At 39.7% G+C, this 16,756-nt stretch overlaps 1 protein-coding gene across 1 annotated transcript in view; it reads left to right on the top strand.

The window, feature by feature from the left end:
* DMGDH (dimethylglycine dehydrogenase) overlaps nucleotides 1–16,756 on the top strand; it is a 103,974-nt gene that overhangs the window by 62,561 nt on the left and 24,657 nt on the right. The gene's annotated exons all lie outside the window — the stretch shown is intronic.

The following is a 16,756-nucleotide window of genomic DNA, read 5'->3' as shown; positions in this document are numbered from 1 at the left end:
ATTCTGAAGTATTTGTTATGTATCAGGATTTTTGATGAAATCTTGAAATATGACAATATTATTATGCTTTTACATTAATTTAAGGGGAACATATTCGGGTCTCATATAGTATGCTTTAGATCCAGGTTCAAGTAAAAATATTACCTAAGGTCAACTTTTATACCAAAACCATCTTGCTCTTCTATTCTGCTTTTAGATGTAGTTGAAGAAATCAGTTGATTTTAATTGGTGACTTTAATTCCAGTTGTTATAGAAGTGATCCCACTGAATGCAGTTTGATTCAGCAAAGCTCATTTCTTAGATCCAGGCGCCCTGAGATTATTTGCTGTTCAATAAGTATCTAGTAAGCAATTGCTACCTGTCAAAAATGGAGCTATATACTGGGGATGCCAAGTCAAATATGCCTGCCCTCAGAGAGCTTAAATTCTATTAAAATGTTGAATGGTGTCATATTCATCTTAATTCAAATTAGATATCAACTCACTTTGTCACAAGCATACTTGTGATATAAAATCGATAATTCTAGTGCTTCTAGAGGTTTGTGTTGTCTTGTGAGTAAGGAACATTAAGGTTAAGTCTGCGGGCAGGATGATTATGTTGGGACCAGTTTCCATCATGCATCTGAGTAAGCACTATAGTCAATGGACTATATACCACACATTGTTGTTGTTCAGTTGTTGTGTGACCCCATTTGGGGTTTTCTTGGCAAAGATATTGGAGCAGTTTGCCATTTCCTTCTCCAACTCATTTTACAGGTGAGGAAACTGAGGTAAGCAGGGTTAAGTGACTTGCCCAGTCACACAACTATTAAGTGTCTGAGGTCACATTAACTTAGGTCTTCCTGACTCTAGTCCCAGTACTCTATCCACTATACCACCTAGCTGGCATCTTACTGCTACCCTTCCCCCCCGCCCCGCATATTTAGTTGTTGCCACAGACTTTCTACTGTAAGGAAATGGTCAGTTTAGAACCTTCCATTTATAGCAATACTCTCAAGTCTCAGCATAAAATGAGTACCAATTCTAGCCCAGTCCACATGAGCATGAGTACCCATTAGTAATATTAGTGTTTGCAAACTATGACAGCTGTTGAAGTGAACACACAGAGTGAAACTGGATTCAACAGATCTCTTCTACTCAATTCTGAAACTCTGGCCTGCCTGTTTTTCTCTGAATACAACATTCTACCTCCCATTTCTGTGTCTTTACATTGGCTGTTCTCCATGCTTCATCCTCCTCACCCTCTGCCTCTTAGCTTCCTTCGAGATTCAGCTCAACTCCTTCCTTAAGCAAGAGGTCTTTCCTGGTCCCTCTAGCTGTTAGTGCCTTCTGTTCCAAGATTATCTCCTATGGTGGAGCCAAAATGGTGGAGAAAAGGCAGGGACTCACCCAAGCTCTCCCCAAAACTCCTTCAAAAAACTTTGAATAAGGCCTCAAAACAAATTTTGGAGTGGCAGAACCCACAAAAAAACAAGGTAAGACAATTGTCCAGCCCAAGACAACATAAAAGGTTTGCCCAAAGGAGTGAGAGTGGAGCACAGTGCACTGTAGACTGCACTCGTACAGACCATCCCCCAGCAAACTGAGATAACTCCCATCTACCTTATATGTATCTGTTATGTACCTAGTTACTTACATATTGTCTCGTCTATCAAAATGTGAGCTTCTTGGGGGCAGGGACTTATTTTTGTCTTTCTTTGTATCCCCAGTGCTCAGCACCACTCCTGGCCCAAAGTAAATGCTTATTGATTGATTGGTTCATTGGTATAAAACAGCGAAATGCTAGTCCTGCTGCTTTCCAATCAAGTGTGTCTAATTCTGCCACAGGCCAGTGGACATTGCCTCAGAGGTGGGAAAGTAGTTTTAATAAATGAATGGAGCTAATGGGTAGGGGCTGGAGGAGCACGACCCAGAGCACCAGCAGCTCTTGCTCAAGGCTCTCATTAGTGTGCAAAGAATAAATTGTCCTGCCCTCAGAGCCTCTGCACTAAAAGCTGTGTTCAAATCCTGTGTAACTCTGTAAAGACGAGCATATGAATGGGGCCAAGCAACCTTTACTAGGCCCCAGCATCAATCACCAAATGCAGGGCTAGGACATTAACATAAAACATGTATATTTATGACATCAGGCGTTAGGAAAATGAACCTCCTGAAGAGTTTTAAAGGGAATATATTTCTGTGCATTTTTTCCATGGCTTTTATTTTTATGACGTACCATCTGCCCTAAGACCAGAAAAAGCAGGTGCAAGTGATTGGTTCAGGCCCTGGTGGCAGATTGCTCTTCCCTATAACAGAAGTCTTGGTTTAGTGGTCAAAATGAAGAACAAAAATGGCCTCCCACTTGAAAGCACTAAAGTTATCGTGGGGACCACCAAATGTAGATACATGACTCATGCTTTTTGCTTCACTACTTGGGTATTATTGTTTGGGGATTAAAGCAAGGTTAAATTTTCTCTTTCTTTGTATTATAACCGGGCATAAACTCCCTTTGTAATTATAAACAGGTGCAGATTGCATATTTATTAGTCCTTTTAAATTATTTCATCAACTAAAAAGAGCACAAAGCTCCATTAATTATTTAATAGATAATGGTTTTGGCTTACAGGTCACTTGCATGCTTTATATATTATTGGTCTCCTTTTTGTGCAGAATTGGATTTTACTAATAAAAATAATGGCTGGCATTTAGCATTCTGAGTTTGCAAACTCGTAGCTCACTTAATCCTAACAACATGTTGAAGTGGGTGCTCTAGGGGTGGGGAGGTAGAAGGAGAGGGGCAATAGGGAAGAGGCCTGTGATTTCATTCATGCAAGGAACTCCAGGTAAGGAGACTCCTTTCACCAAAGCAGACCTGTGGCTTACAGTTTTAGAGAATCGCCTTAGATACATGAACAGGCACCTGCCCAGGGTCGCTCTCTGTGTCAGCTGCGGGACTTACACTGAGGTCTTCCTCCCTGTGAGGCCAAAATGTCTCTCTGGGTGCCATCGTTATAGCTATTTTACAAATGAGGAAACTAAACTTCACAGAGGTTGTGTTTGCTTGTTGTCTAGCTCATTAGACAGTAAACTCCCTGAGAGAAGGAACTGGTTTTTTGCCTGGAAAATAGAAGATGATTAATAAATGCTGGGGCAGCTAGGTGGGGCAGTGGATAGAGTGCTAGGCCTGGGATCAGAAAGACTCCTCTTCCTGAGTTCAGATCCAGCCTCAGACACTTGCTAGCTGTGTGACCCTGGGCAAGTCATTTAACCCTATTTGCCTCAGTTTCTTCATTTATAAAGTGAGCTGGAGAAGGAAATGGCAAACCATTCCAGTATCTTTGCCAAGAAAAATCCAAATGAGGTCAGGAAGTGTTGGACATGACTGAAAAATGACTGAACAACGACAATAAATGTTAGTTGAATGACTGACTGATTTCCTTATTATCACATAGCTAGTAACTGTCAGAGGAAGGATTTGAATTCAGGTTTCTCCTATCTCTAAGTCTATTCCTCTTTCTCCTAAAATACTGCTGGAACATGACATACGTTTGAAATGACTGGACCTTTCTAAGCCAACCATGCCAGTTGTCTTAATGTCAGGGTACGTTGCCATTTCAGTGACTCAGGGTGACAGTAATCAAAAGCAGAATTTGGTGGCTACATGTAAACACCACCTCACTCCAACAGATTCATAATTTGGGCAGTGTGGCTCCTCCCTCACATGCAGATTGCAGCCCCTCCACACCTTAGTAGACAGTTTTCCTAATTTATTGTGGCCAAAAGAAAAAAATCATCACCTGGTGGCCAACCTTCCCTTGAAGAATCTTTCTGAACTTAGTTATCTTCTAGTTGTCAGAGAAGGGTCTACCACTGGACCTGGATTCAAATCCCTCAAGATCTCAAGTACAGATATGCCTCATGTCTAACTCATAGCATGAAACTATAAAACACTTCCAGGGCTTTCCCCTCTCTGACTATGATCTCCTGTCCTTCTTCCTTCTCTATTCCCTCACTCTGTGATTACTTGATCTTCATCCTGATTGTGACCCCTAGTCTCACCATTCTTCCCCCTTTTCCCATCTAAGTTCATTGGCTCCTTCCTCTCCTCCAATAAACATTCTCAGATCTCTCATAATAAAAACAATTATCTTATTTTGGCCTCATACATTTCCAACCTTCTTGAAAGTAATCTATTTGTACTACCTCTGTTGTCTATTCACTTTTCAATCCCTTGTAATCAGGGTTCTGTTCCCACCACTTTCTTTTTTTTTTTTCTTTTTTTAGGCCATTGGGGTTAAGTGACTTGCCCAGGGTCACACAGCTAGTAAGTGTCAAGTGTTTGGTCTGAGGCCAGATTTGAACTCAGGTCCTCCTGACTTCAGGGCCGATGCTGTATCTACTGTGCAAACTAGCTGCTCTCCACCCACTTTCTATAAACTTCTTTCTTGTAGTCATTTATGACCCCCTGTTTGGAGGGTCCAATGGAACTGTCATTCTGCCTTGACCTTCTTGCAGTATTTGAAACTGTTCACCACGACATCCTTGGAACTCTCTCCTGCCCTGTGTAGCTTTCACAAAATGGCACAACTCTGGATCTCTTCCTCCCTCTTATGCTTTCTCTGAGTCTTCCTCTTGTCACCTCCCAGGATTTAATAATGGCACAGGAATTCAGCTTTGTCTTCTCTATGTGCCCTCTCTCAGCAACAGCAAAGTCTCCCACAATTTCACTATAACTGTAGTGGAGATCAGTGTGGTAAATCATCATGTCCAGGCTCTACATCTCCTTTGAGTTCCAATCACATATTTGCGATAACCCACACTTCATACATTTTCACTTCTCTTGCTTTGCCTGCATCTCAAACTCACTATGCCTTAAATCAAATATCAACTTATTCCACAAGCCTCCTGATTTCCTAATTTGGAAATTTTCCTAGTTCCGTGGGTTCAAAATCTTGAAATTCTCTCATATTTCTCCCTCTCCTGTACTACTTACTTGCATCTGATCATTTGCCAAGTCTTGTAGACTCTCTGTCTTCAATATCTCTCACATCCATCATTCCCTTCCACTTTCACTGCCACCTCCTCTGGTATCTCTTGTCTGAACTATTGTAATAGTCTCCTAAGTGATTTCCCTGCCCTCTGTCTTTTCCCACTTTAATCCATCCTTCACACTGTTGACAGATAAGTCTTTCTAAATTGCATCCGTGATCATGTCAGTCCCCTGCTCAAAAAACTTCTCTCACCATGCAGCACAAAATCCATACTCCCCAGCCTGACACTGGAGGGCTTTTACATGGCTCTAATCTAGCATTCTATCTTGGCTTAGTGGATAGAGAGCCTTCCTAGGAAGTGCAAAGAACTGAGTTCAATCCTTGCTCTCAGTTTCTGTCTAAATAAGTTACTCTCGAGGTCTTCAACAACTCTCTAAGACCATACATAGCATAGAAGATGCTGACCTACGTTGGTAGAGGCAGTCTCCTCATCTGGGAGCTCTGTATACAAATGAAGTCATAGATCCACTCCCTATCTCTCCATGAATGTGACTTTTGCCAAATTGAATAGAAAAGAGAGACTACATTTAACTGGGACAGTGAGATAATGAATCAATAATGACCAAACCAAAAATGTATTCAATGCATGACTGACAGATGGCATTGTGTTGCTACCCACTTTTAACTTAGAGGAAATTATTTCACCAGAGAATGGAAAAATTCTGCCTTCTACATCCCTCACTCTACTGCATCATATCTCACAGATGGCTGGTTCACTTTCTGCTTAAGCTTCAGCTTAGTAGGCCTCAAATCCAAAGGCCTTTGAGGCACCATTCCAGTTGAGAATGACTGGAAGCATGTGACCCTGGGAACAACCTACCTCATCTTGTGGGCAGCCTCTAGAATCTACAGTAGAGTAAGCCTGCCCAGACTCAGGGGTCTTATAACAATCCGGTCCTTTACACTGTCTTCAAAAGCCACTGTAGTCTCCATGCTAGGCTACTAGAGTTCCCAGGATCTCTGGACTGAGTCAGACCCCTTTAGGTCTCTGGGACTGATGGGAAAGTATCAAAAAAGCTGTCAACCAACCCTCTACTCTTCTCCATGCCAGACTCTATATAGTGAGGCAATATGAAAGAGGAAGAACAATGCTTCTTAACCTCAGAGACATTACTAGATTGAATAAATCCAATAGATTATGAAGCAGGATGTAAAGTGTGGGGGTGTCTTAGCTGATAGTACTGGAACAGAATATGATTTTGAAGAACTGATGCTTTTGCTCCCCTTCCCCAACTATGCTAAAATTAATTCTGTGCTTCTGTTGAAACCAGAATTAGCTGCCATACTTTCAAAACAAATTGGGAAATAGGGAGAGAGAGAGAAGCTCACAAAAGTGAAGGCTGTTTTTCATCATCAATGACAGTGGAATGTAATTTGGACTTAACGCCTCGATATCTAATGTGCTATAAGAGGAAGTGAAAATGCCTCTTGGGGGGGCAGCTAGGTGGCACAGTGGATAGAGCACCAGCCCTGGATTCAGGAGGACCTGAGTTCAAATCCGGCCTCAGACACACAACACTTACTAGCTGTGTGACCATGGGCAAGTCACTTAACCCCATTGCCTAGCCAAAAAAAAAAAACCCAAAAAACAAAACCAAAACAAAACAAAAAGAAAATGCCTCTTATGAAAACAAAGACAGGAAGAACAGTGGATCAGACCAAATGCACATAGTAAAACTAGGTGCTTGAGGTGGCATACCTTAAAGGCATGGTAGGAAAAGAATAGAAAAAATTCATGGATAGTAGGATTTGTCTCAAAAAGATTACTGAGAGAGTTTTAAAAATGAATGTTTAAAATTGTTTTTACAGGTAACTGGGTAAAAATAAAATACTAAATAACAGCTTTAAAAAGTCTACTGAGAAAGTATTAGAAACTAATTAATAATTAATAGCTAATAACTACTTGATAACTGTGCTTACTTTCTCAGCTCTGTAAAATCTTTGTGGTAATGATTTATACCTGTATTAGGATCCTTGATGAAAATATGAGGGGGGAATAGACAAGCTTTTGCCAAGGATTTTCTATGGTGTATTTTGTCTTCATATCCCATTGACTAAAAGGTGGAGACAGAGACTACAAGATCTGTCTCTATCCATTAATTAAATTTTTCTAAAAAGAATCTGACTTAGTAGAACAAAATGCACTTAAAGGATCTTCTACACAAGATGCTTCCCATGAGCATAATAATATTATATGATTCCTCGACAAATGTGTTTCTGTCAGAGGTTGTCGTGTGATACTCACTTTGGAGGATTCTCACCTCTCTAGATCACTCTGCCCACCCAGAAAATCCAGAAAACTTATTACATGACAGCAACCAGTGTGTTTTTAGCAACTCCCTTTGTGAGCACACAGAACTTAAAGAAGATACATTTTATTTATAGGTTTTAAAAAACCCAGAATAGAACAGAGTTCATGGAAAATAATGCCATTCATCTTTGAGCAATCCACCCCAGAGACCCCTGCGTCATCTAGATCCCTTGCAGTCATGCATCAGGTAGGGCTCCCAACAGTAATGACCTATCATGGTTTCTTTGAGCATGACTCCTTCCTTAGTTTTCTCCAGCCCCAGCAGATGGCACCTGTGCCACTTCCCATTGCAGTTTCTCTGGTTGTCATTAGCCTTTTGCCAGAGAAATGTCCTTCTCTGTCACAGGCACTGTTCTGTTTAGAATTTTCTTATCTTGGCAAGAAATACAGTTCCCCTGGCCCTGGAAAGACTCATGGTGTATATAAGTAGGTTGTAGTAGGTTACCAATGATAAGCTATAATCAATCAGTATCATAAAAAATCAGGAAGGAAATACATGATTGAAAAGGGAGATTCAGAGAAAGAACTATGGAGTGTGAATACAGATCAAAGCATACTATTTCCACTCTTTTTGTTTTTTGTTTTTTTCTTTCTTGTGATTTTCCCCTTTGGTTCTAATTCTTCTTTCACAACATGACTAATGGGGAAATATGTTTACCATGCTGTACATGTATAACATATCAGATTGCTTGCTGTCTTGGGGAGTGGGGAGGGAAAGGAGGGAGGGAAAAAATTTGGAACTCAAAATCTTATAAAAGTGAAAGTTATATGTAATTGGAAAAAAATAAAATTCTGTTCAGTGGGGGGAAAAAGGGAGGTGGGCCAGTCATGTAGCAAGAACTAGGGATAAAAAATGTATAATCCAACTGCTACATAGATATTCAAAAAATGTTAGGAAGGCTAGAGGAAAGCCTTCAGCCCACTGGGTGTATTCTCTGTGGAGTATTTATGGGAGAACATGGAGGATGATTACATTGAGAAGGCATAGATGCTGTTGGAGAGCACCCACAGCAATGAGATCTTGAGCAGGGGCCCAGCAAAGTACCAAGGCAAGGGAAAAAATTTTTCATTTTCTTCAGGAAATTTAATATAGAAGAAAAATTGACTACTAAAGAATTTAAGAGTTTCTGGCACTTAGTACCTTCCTGTTACCCTGGGGTTTGCATTCATATAATAAGGATAATAACTGACATTTTGTATATAACTTTAAGGTCTACAAAGCACATTACATACATTATCTCATTTGATCATCACAACAGCCCTATGAGGTTGGTGCTATTATTTGCCCATTTTAGAAATGAGTAAATTGATATCCAGAGAGGTTAATTGACTTATCCAGGAGCAGCCGGCTATTAAGTGTCTCAAGTAAGATACAAAGCTGAGTCTTCTGAAACCCACTATGGTGCTCTGCAGTCATATTAAAAAAAATGTGTTCTCCATTGCTACCCTAGTGCTTGGAATGTGTAAGATAATTAGGGTCCTACAGGTTCTTCTGGTGGCCAGATAAAAACAAAAGAATATATGATAAAGATGTAAGCTTTTTATTAGCACATAACAGTGCCATCTTGTGGACAAGAGCCACAGACCCTAGAAGTTTCGGCATGCAATGTTTCTGCCAAGTTTTGTTATTTCAACATAATTCAGTAATTGACTAATTAAAAGGACATTTCATTACATGCAATCATCTCATCTAAAACTGAATTTAATTTTCCATTTTAAAACAGTACTTTGATTTATTCCAAAGGAAGTTTCTTTGGAATAAGTCAGAGCCCTATATCTCCTTACTTGAACATGGAAGAAATGCTTCAAAGAAGGAGCAAAAGGAAAATCAGCTGCCTTGAGGTTTCATCTTGGCTCACACAGAGATTTTCTGAAATTTCAGAAGGTCTGCCAACCCCACTAGAACCCCCAAGTGCACAGAAGAATTCAGGGTTAAAATCCTCCCTGATCACATAACAGTAAATCAGAAGACTTTTTTCATTTCTGAAATAGAAAAGTATATAAAAGCATCAATACATGATAGAGCAATGCCTTGAGCTTCTCACCAGTTTAAAACGGTATGAAATGTGTTATAACCATAGACAGGAAGTTAGAAAATAATACTAGCCTTGGAAAATTTCAACACCTTCTTTTAGGGAAAATGATTTGAGGCATGACTATTCAGCAGATAGAAAAACTGGTAAAGCAATTATGTGGAAGGTAGTAAAGGTCATGGACAACGAGTGAGAAAGGAGTCTGTGATAATGCTATGGTAGTCAGACAAAAAGCCAGGAGAGGTTGTGTGGCGTAGTAGACAGGGGATTGGCCTTGGTCTCAGGGTTCAAGTTGTCCCTTTGACACCTGCTGGTTCCATAACTGTGGGCCAGTCCCTTATCTCAGGGCCCCCAGAAAATGCTTCAAGTTGATAAATGACTCAAGCTGAGAGAATTTCCTCTAGGTGGCAAAGTGGCCCTGCATTGGCCCTGGAGTCAAGAAGACCTGTACAAATCCAGCCAGAGATCCTTATTAGCTGTCTAACACTGAGCATGTCACTAAGCCTCTGTCAACCTCAGTTTCTTCATCTGTAAAAAATGACTGATGACAAAGATTATTATTATTATATCACAGGGAGAGAGAAGAAAGAGAAAAAAATTGAAAGATTATGTGGAGCAAATAATAGGTTCAACCCTTCATAAAAGGAGAGGGGAATAGATATTAGCAGAATAATGTCAGTCCTTCCTTCACCTAACAATAGAAAAGAGGTATTGGATGGTAGAATGGCCTAGGAGAGAGTTCTATACCTTCACTAAGGGAAGCTAGATAAGGCAATGGATAGAGTGCTGGGCCTGTAATCAGGAAAATGAGTTCAAATTCAGCCTCAGATACTTACTAGCTGTGTGACTCTGGGTAAGTCACTTAACTTCCATCAATTTCCTTACTTGCAAAATGGGGCTAAATAATGGCACCTACCTTCCAATGTTGTTGTGAGAATCAAATGAAATCATATTTGTAAAGCATCTTGCAAACCTTAAAGTACTATATAAATGCCAGCTTTTTTTAAAGGGTTACTCCTAGAACCATAAGATGGAAACTTGCTCTCTAATATTTGAGATTCATCTGTGACAATAGGATAAGGGTCCTCAGAGCTTTTATGGTCAAAGATATAGAGACAGGAAATGGAATATCATGATAGAGGAACTACAAATAGGTACAGGTATACAGGTGTATACAGGTAAATACAGTACAAGTATAGATAGATCAGAGAGTATAGGAAGGAAAGGAAAGTATAAGAAGATTGGAAAGGTAGGAAGGGGCTAGGTTTTGAAGGCTTTAAATGTTAAATAGAGAGGTTTATATTAGACACAAGAGATAGTAAGGAGCTGCTGGAACTTGAGCCAGAGGGTGAGATGGTCAGATCTACCCTTTAGAGAAGGAGGCAGCTAGGTAGCTGGGCCTAGAGTCAGGAAGACCTCAGTTCAAATCTGACCTCAGATACTTACCAACTGTATGACCCTGGGTAAGTCACTTAACACTGTTTGCCTCAGTTTCATCATCTGTAAAATGAGCTGGAGAAGGCAATGGCAAACCACTCCAACTCCAGTATCTTTGCCTAAGAGGCAGCAAGGTAGCTCAGTGGTGAGCCCAGAGTCAGGAAGACCTGAGTTCAAATCCAGCCTCAGATGCTAATTGTGTGACCCTGGACAAGTTATTTAACCTCTGTTTGCTTTAACCCACTGGAGAAGGAAATGGCAAATCACTCCAGTATTTTTGCCTAGAAAAAACCATAGCCAGTATTGACATGCTTTGGTCCATGGGGTCACAAAGGGTCAGACACAACTGAACAAGTGTACCCTTTAGAAAAATTCCCTTGGCAGCTAAGTAGAAAATGGTCTAAGTGGGAGGTGATGAGGGCCTGATGCCTATGTGAGTAGAGAGAAAGGTACCTATGGGAGAAGTATTGTAAAGGTAGAAACAATCAAATGGGACAACAGATTGGAAATGTGAGGTGGGTGAGTGAAAGAGAGGTTAACACCAAGGTTGCAAGCCTGTGTGACCGGGAGGATGGCCATGCCTCTGCAGGAATATGAAAGTTAGGGGGAAGGGAGGGTAATGATTTCTGTTTTAGACACATTGCGTTTGAGATGTCTAAGGAATATCCAGGTAAGAAGTCAAACAGGCAGGTGGTGATGCAGGACTGCAGTCAGGACTAGGGCTGGATCTAGAGATCTAGGGGAAATGAGGTCTGCATAGAGATGATCACTGAACCCAGGGGAGCTGATAAGTTCACCAAGCGAGACATTATAGAGTTAAAAGAGAAGAAGGCCTTTCTTAGTCTGAAATTCTAACTTTCACTCATGCCACCATTTTTCTATGACTATTAAGTCACTGACTAAACGGAAGAATAAAAATGTTGCTTTCTGCTTAAAGAAACACTGTAGAAAAGTTGAAACTGTGCTATTTTAATTTTTACAAGTCTTCTAGTGCACTCAATACTGGGCAACCAATTACTGGTGATACTAAAGCAACGTGTTTTTCATACTTCTCTCCACTCCATTTCTATTCCTTCTTTGTGGCCCAAAGTTATTTGTGAGGCAGAAGTTCTTAAACTTCCCAACTGTTCCATGCCATGCCTTCTTCTTTGTTTTCCCCATTTAACACTAATTTTTTCCCCCAATTACATGTAAAGAGAGCTTTCAACATTCACTTTTATAAGATTTTGAGCTCTAAATATTTTTTCTCCCTCCCTTCTCTCCCTCCTCCCCAACACAGTGGGCAATCTGATATGTAATATGTACCATCATATTAAACACATTTCCACATTAGTCATGTTGTGTAAGAAGAATCAGGACAAAAGGGAAAAGCCACCAGAAATAAAAAACAAAAAAAAAAGAGATCAAATAGTATGCTTCAATCTGCATTCAGACTCCATAGTTCTTTCTCTGGATGTGGATAGCATTTTCTGTCATGAGTCTCTTGGTATTGTCTTGGATCATTATGTTGCTGAGGAGAGCTAAGTCTATCAAAGTTGGTCCTCCTACAATGTTACTGTTACTGTGTACAGTGTTCTCCTGGTTCTGCTCACTTCACTCAGCATCAGTCCATACAAGTCTATCCAGGTTTTTCTGAAATCTGCCTGCTCATCATTTCTTATAGAACAGTAGTATTCCCTTACATACATATACCACAACTTGTCTAGCTGTTCTTCAGTTGATGAGTATCAACTCAATTTCCAATTCTTTGCCACCACAAAAAGAGCTCATGCCATGCCTCTATACAGCTAGGTGGCACAGTAGATAGAGCCCTGACCTTGGAGTCAGGAAGACCTGAGTTCAAGTCCAACCTCAGATACTTACTAGTTGTATTTCTGCCACAGTTTCCTCAACTATAAAATGGAGATAATAGCACCTACCTCCCATGGGTTGTTGTAAGGATCAAATGGGATATTTGTAAAACACTTAATACAATGGTTGGCACATAGTAGGAGCTTAGTAAATTCTTACTCCCTTCCTTCCTATGCTTTTAGGAGGAAAGGAACATGGTACAATGGGAAAAGCACTGCCTCTAGAATCAGAGGCTCTGGGTTCAAATTATACCTCAGGTGGTTAGCATCTGTGTAAACTTTGGGCAAGTCAGCTAACCTCCTTTGGTCTCAATTTCCTTATCAGTAAAATGAAAGAGTTAGACTAAATGGCCTCTGAGGGACCTTCCAGCCTTAGACTTATGATCCTTCACTCAGCCTTGGTTAATCCTTTCCCACCTTTAGAATCCCCACCACTAGTCCTTTTCCTAATTCTCCCCAACAGTCCTCAACGCCCGTGCCAATCTTGTCTTCTCACCTGTTTCTTTAATGAGATTACTTAGAATTTTCTATTTCCCTCAATGATTAGAACCAAACTTATATTTAATTTTAATTAATCTATGTTATGATATGCTCCTTCGGGTAATGCATATGCTTTTAATAAAGTTAACTGGGTAAATAATTATAGGTCACTTAAAATACAACTAACAACCTTTATATAGTATGTTATCTATATATAGTAGACTGTTGGTTTAATGTTTCTTTTTTCATTAACTTCTCAAACTGATTAATTAAAACTATAAGCCAAGATTATTTTTTATCTTTAACCTCAGGGTGCTGGGGATTTATAAATTTTTCGAAGTTGTTAACTGTCATCTGCACAGTTAATTCAGCGGTGACCCATTAAAACCATGCCCATCTGTTCTTAGATCCCAAGCTCCAGCTATAATTGTTACATTAACCTTCAGGCCGCCTCCTCCTGCCTCTATCCACTTATAAATGATAACTAAATGTAGAGGGAAAACACTAATCTTGGGACAAAAACCCAGTGGAAATGAGAACTAAGATAAAGTTTCCATGTTAAAAAGCTCAAAGAAAGCCAGCCTGTAATAACAATAGTTAGCATTTATATACTGTTTTAAGGTTTGTAATCATTGTTGTTGTTCAGTTATTTGAGTCATTTTGGACTTTTCAAGACCCCATTTGGGGTTTTCTGGAGTGGTTTGCTGTTTCCTTCTCCAGTTCACTTTACAGCTGAAGAAACTGAGCAAATAGGGTTAAGTGACATACCCAGGGTTATGGGTCAAACAGATAAGTGTCTGAGGTCAGATTTGAACTCGGGTCTTCCTGACTCCAGGTCCAGTGCTCTATCTACTGTGCCACCTAACTGCCCTAAGGTTTGCAAAGCACTTTGCAAATATTACCTCAATATATTCTCACAACAACCTGGGAAATAGATACCATTATTATCTTCATTTTATAGAGGAGCAAACTAAGGCAGACAGAGATTGTGTTACTTGTCCAGGCTCAAGCAGCCAGTAAATATTTGCGGCAGAATTTTAACTCAGACCTTCCTGACTCCAGGTCCAGTGTTCTATCCACTGCATTACCTAGCTATTAAGCCAGGGAGATCTGGGATCATGTTGTGCTTCACACACACACACACACACACACACACACACACACACACACACACACACACGCTAACTGCCAGACTCTGGGCAAGTCTCTTAACTTGTCAGTGCTCTAGGCAAATCACTAAGAATTTAAATTTCAGAAAAGGTGCTGGCCTGCACTGGTAGAGGGAATTTCCTCACCTAGAAATTCCATATGCTAATGAACTTGCATATATTTTACATATATTTATTTATGTAGGTGTTTAATAAATGATTATTTATTGCTTGATTTTTTTATGGCCAGAGGAAAAAAGTTACCCCCAAATATATAGGTGTCATCTCTCATTTATTTATACTCGTGATACCTGAAAGTACAGTAATAATAATAACTAACATTTGTATAGTGCTTACTAGATGCCAGGCACCATGCTAAGCACTTTACAAGTATTATATCACTTTATCCTCACAACAGCTGAGGTAGGTGGCTATTATTATCCCCATTTTACAGATGGGGAAACTGAGGCAAACAGGGTTAAATGACTTGCCCAGGGTCAAACAGCTAGTAAGTGTCTGAGGCCAGATTTTAATTCAGGCTGGGCACTCTATCCACTGCACCACGTAGCTGCCTGTAAGAAATAATGAAGTGGATGGTTTCCGAGAAACCTGGGAAGACATATATAAAGTGATGCAAAGTGAAGTGAGCAGAACCAGGAGAACAATACAATAATGCTACTATAAGGACAATCAACTCTGAATGACTTATGAACTCTGTTCAGCACAATGACTAAAAAGAATTCCAAAGAACTCATGATAAAACATGCTGAACACCTCCACATAGAGAATTGATGGTGGACTTAGAGTGCAGATTAAAGTATATTTTCTTCCCTCCCTCCCTCTCTTCCTTCTTTCTTCCTCCCTCCCTCCCTTTCTCCTTCCCTCTTTTCCTTCTTTTCTTCTTTCCTTCCTTCTTTCCTCCTACCTCCCTTTCTCCCCTACCCCTTTGTTTTTTTTCTTTCAACAAGGCTAATGTGAGAATTCAGTTTTCATATTTGTAACAGGCTTTCTTTTTCTTGCCTTCTAAATGAGTGGGAGAAAATGAGGGAGAAAATTTGGAACTAAAAAAAATTGAATTAAAAAAAAAATCCTATGTTAAGCCCATGGAGGCAGAAAGGAGAGGTTGATACTAATTTGAGAGCACAGCAAACTGTTCATGGAGGTGACATTTGATTTGGGCTTTAAAAATGAACAGAGCAGTACGAAAAAAGAATATTCCCCTTTTGGCAGTAAAAAAAATCTTCCATGATTTTTTTTTGTATTTAAAGGGTACATTCGCCTGCTTGGGACCTCTTGTAAAATGGTCCTTCAATGCTTTCAAGACTGTGATCCCTCTAACTCTTATCTTGAGTACCTGGTGTGGTACTTTTCCTCATTTAGTCTTTATCAGTGATAACCAGTGGAGCACATTTGTGTTTAAAAGACAGATTTTTCATGCCTGGGAGTAGCTGAGAATCATTGAAAGCCCTGCACAATTTTCCAAATGAGGTCTAGCTCACTTCCTTCCTTCTAGTTAATTCTGAGTCCAACTCATGCATCAGCATTGCCTGCATCTGAGATATCTACTGATGTACTCTCTCCCTCCTCCAGTTATTTTGTATTTAACCTATCTGTTTTTTATACATATATACATATATATATGTATTTATACACACACACATACATATACATATATGTATATAGATGTATGTATATACATACACACACATATATATACATATACATACATATATATATGTGTGTATATATATATATGTATATATATCCTTCAGTGGAATGTAAGCATCCTGAGAGGAAGAACTTTGTATTCCAAGGATATGACGTGTGACATATAGTGGGTACTTAATAAAATTTCAAGGAATTGAGTTGACTTACATTCCAAGCTGGGAAACAGCATGATCAAAGGAATGAAGATGAGAGAATGCAGGATATATTTAAGGACCAGAGTATTTATGTTTGACTAGAGGACAGGTGATTTGCTGGAGAGTGGTATGAAATAAGCCTGGATAGGTAAAAGGGTACTAGACCATGGAGAGTACTGAAGGATAGTAAAGTTTGAAATTTATTCAATTAATTAATTAGGAGCCATTAAAGATTTTTGAGCAAGGGAGTGGTATAACCAGAGTAGTCTGGCAGCAACATGAAGAATATAGAATGTAAGGTCCTCGAGGGCAGAGATTACTTGTTTTTGTATCACCATAGACTTGTTTTTATATCATCATGGTACACACAATTGGCATTTAATAAATGTTTGTTGAGCTGAATTGAATTGGAACAATACAGAAAGAAAGATTAGGAAGCTATTGTAATAGTCAAAGAAGAGGTTATAAGGGCTTGGGGCAGCTAGGTGGTACAGTGGATAGAGTGCCAGGCTTGGAATCAGGAAGACTCATCTTTCTGAGTTCAAATTTGGCTATGTGACCCTAGGCAAGTCATTTCACTCTTTTTGCCTCTGTTTCCTTAACTGT

The sequence above is a fragment of the Phascolarctos cinereus genome, unplaced genomic scaffold (genome assembly GCF_003287225.1).
Source record: "Phascolarctos cinereus isolate Bilbo 61053 unplaced genomic scaffold, phaCin_HiC Scaffold_4;HRSCAF=312, whole genome shotgun sequence".
Classification (NCBI taxonomy): Eukaryota; Metazoa; Chordata; class Mammalia; order Diprotodontia; family Phascolarctidae; genus Phascolarctos; species Phascolarctos cinereus.
The sequence above is the reverse complement of the archived record's forward strand: the minus strand, read 5'-3'. Positions and strand labels throughout refer to the sequence as shown.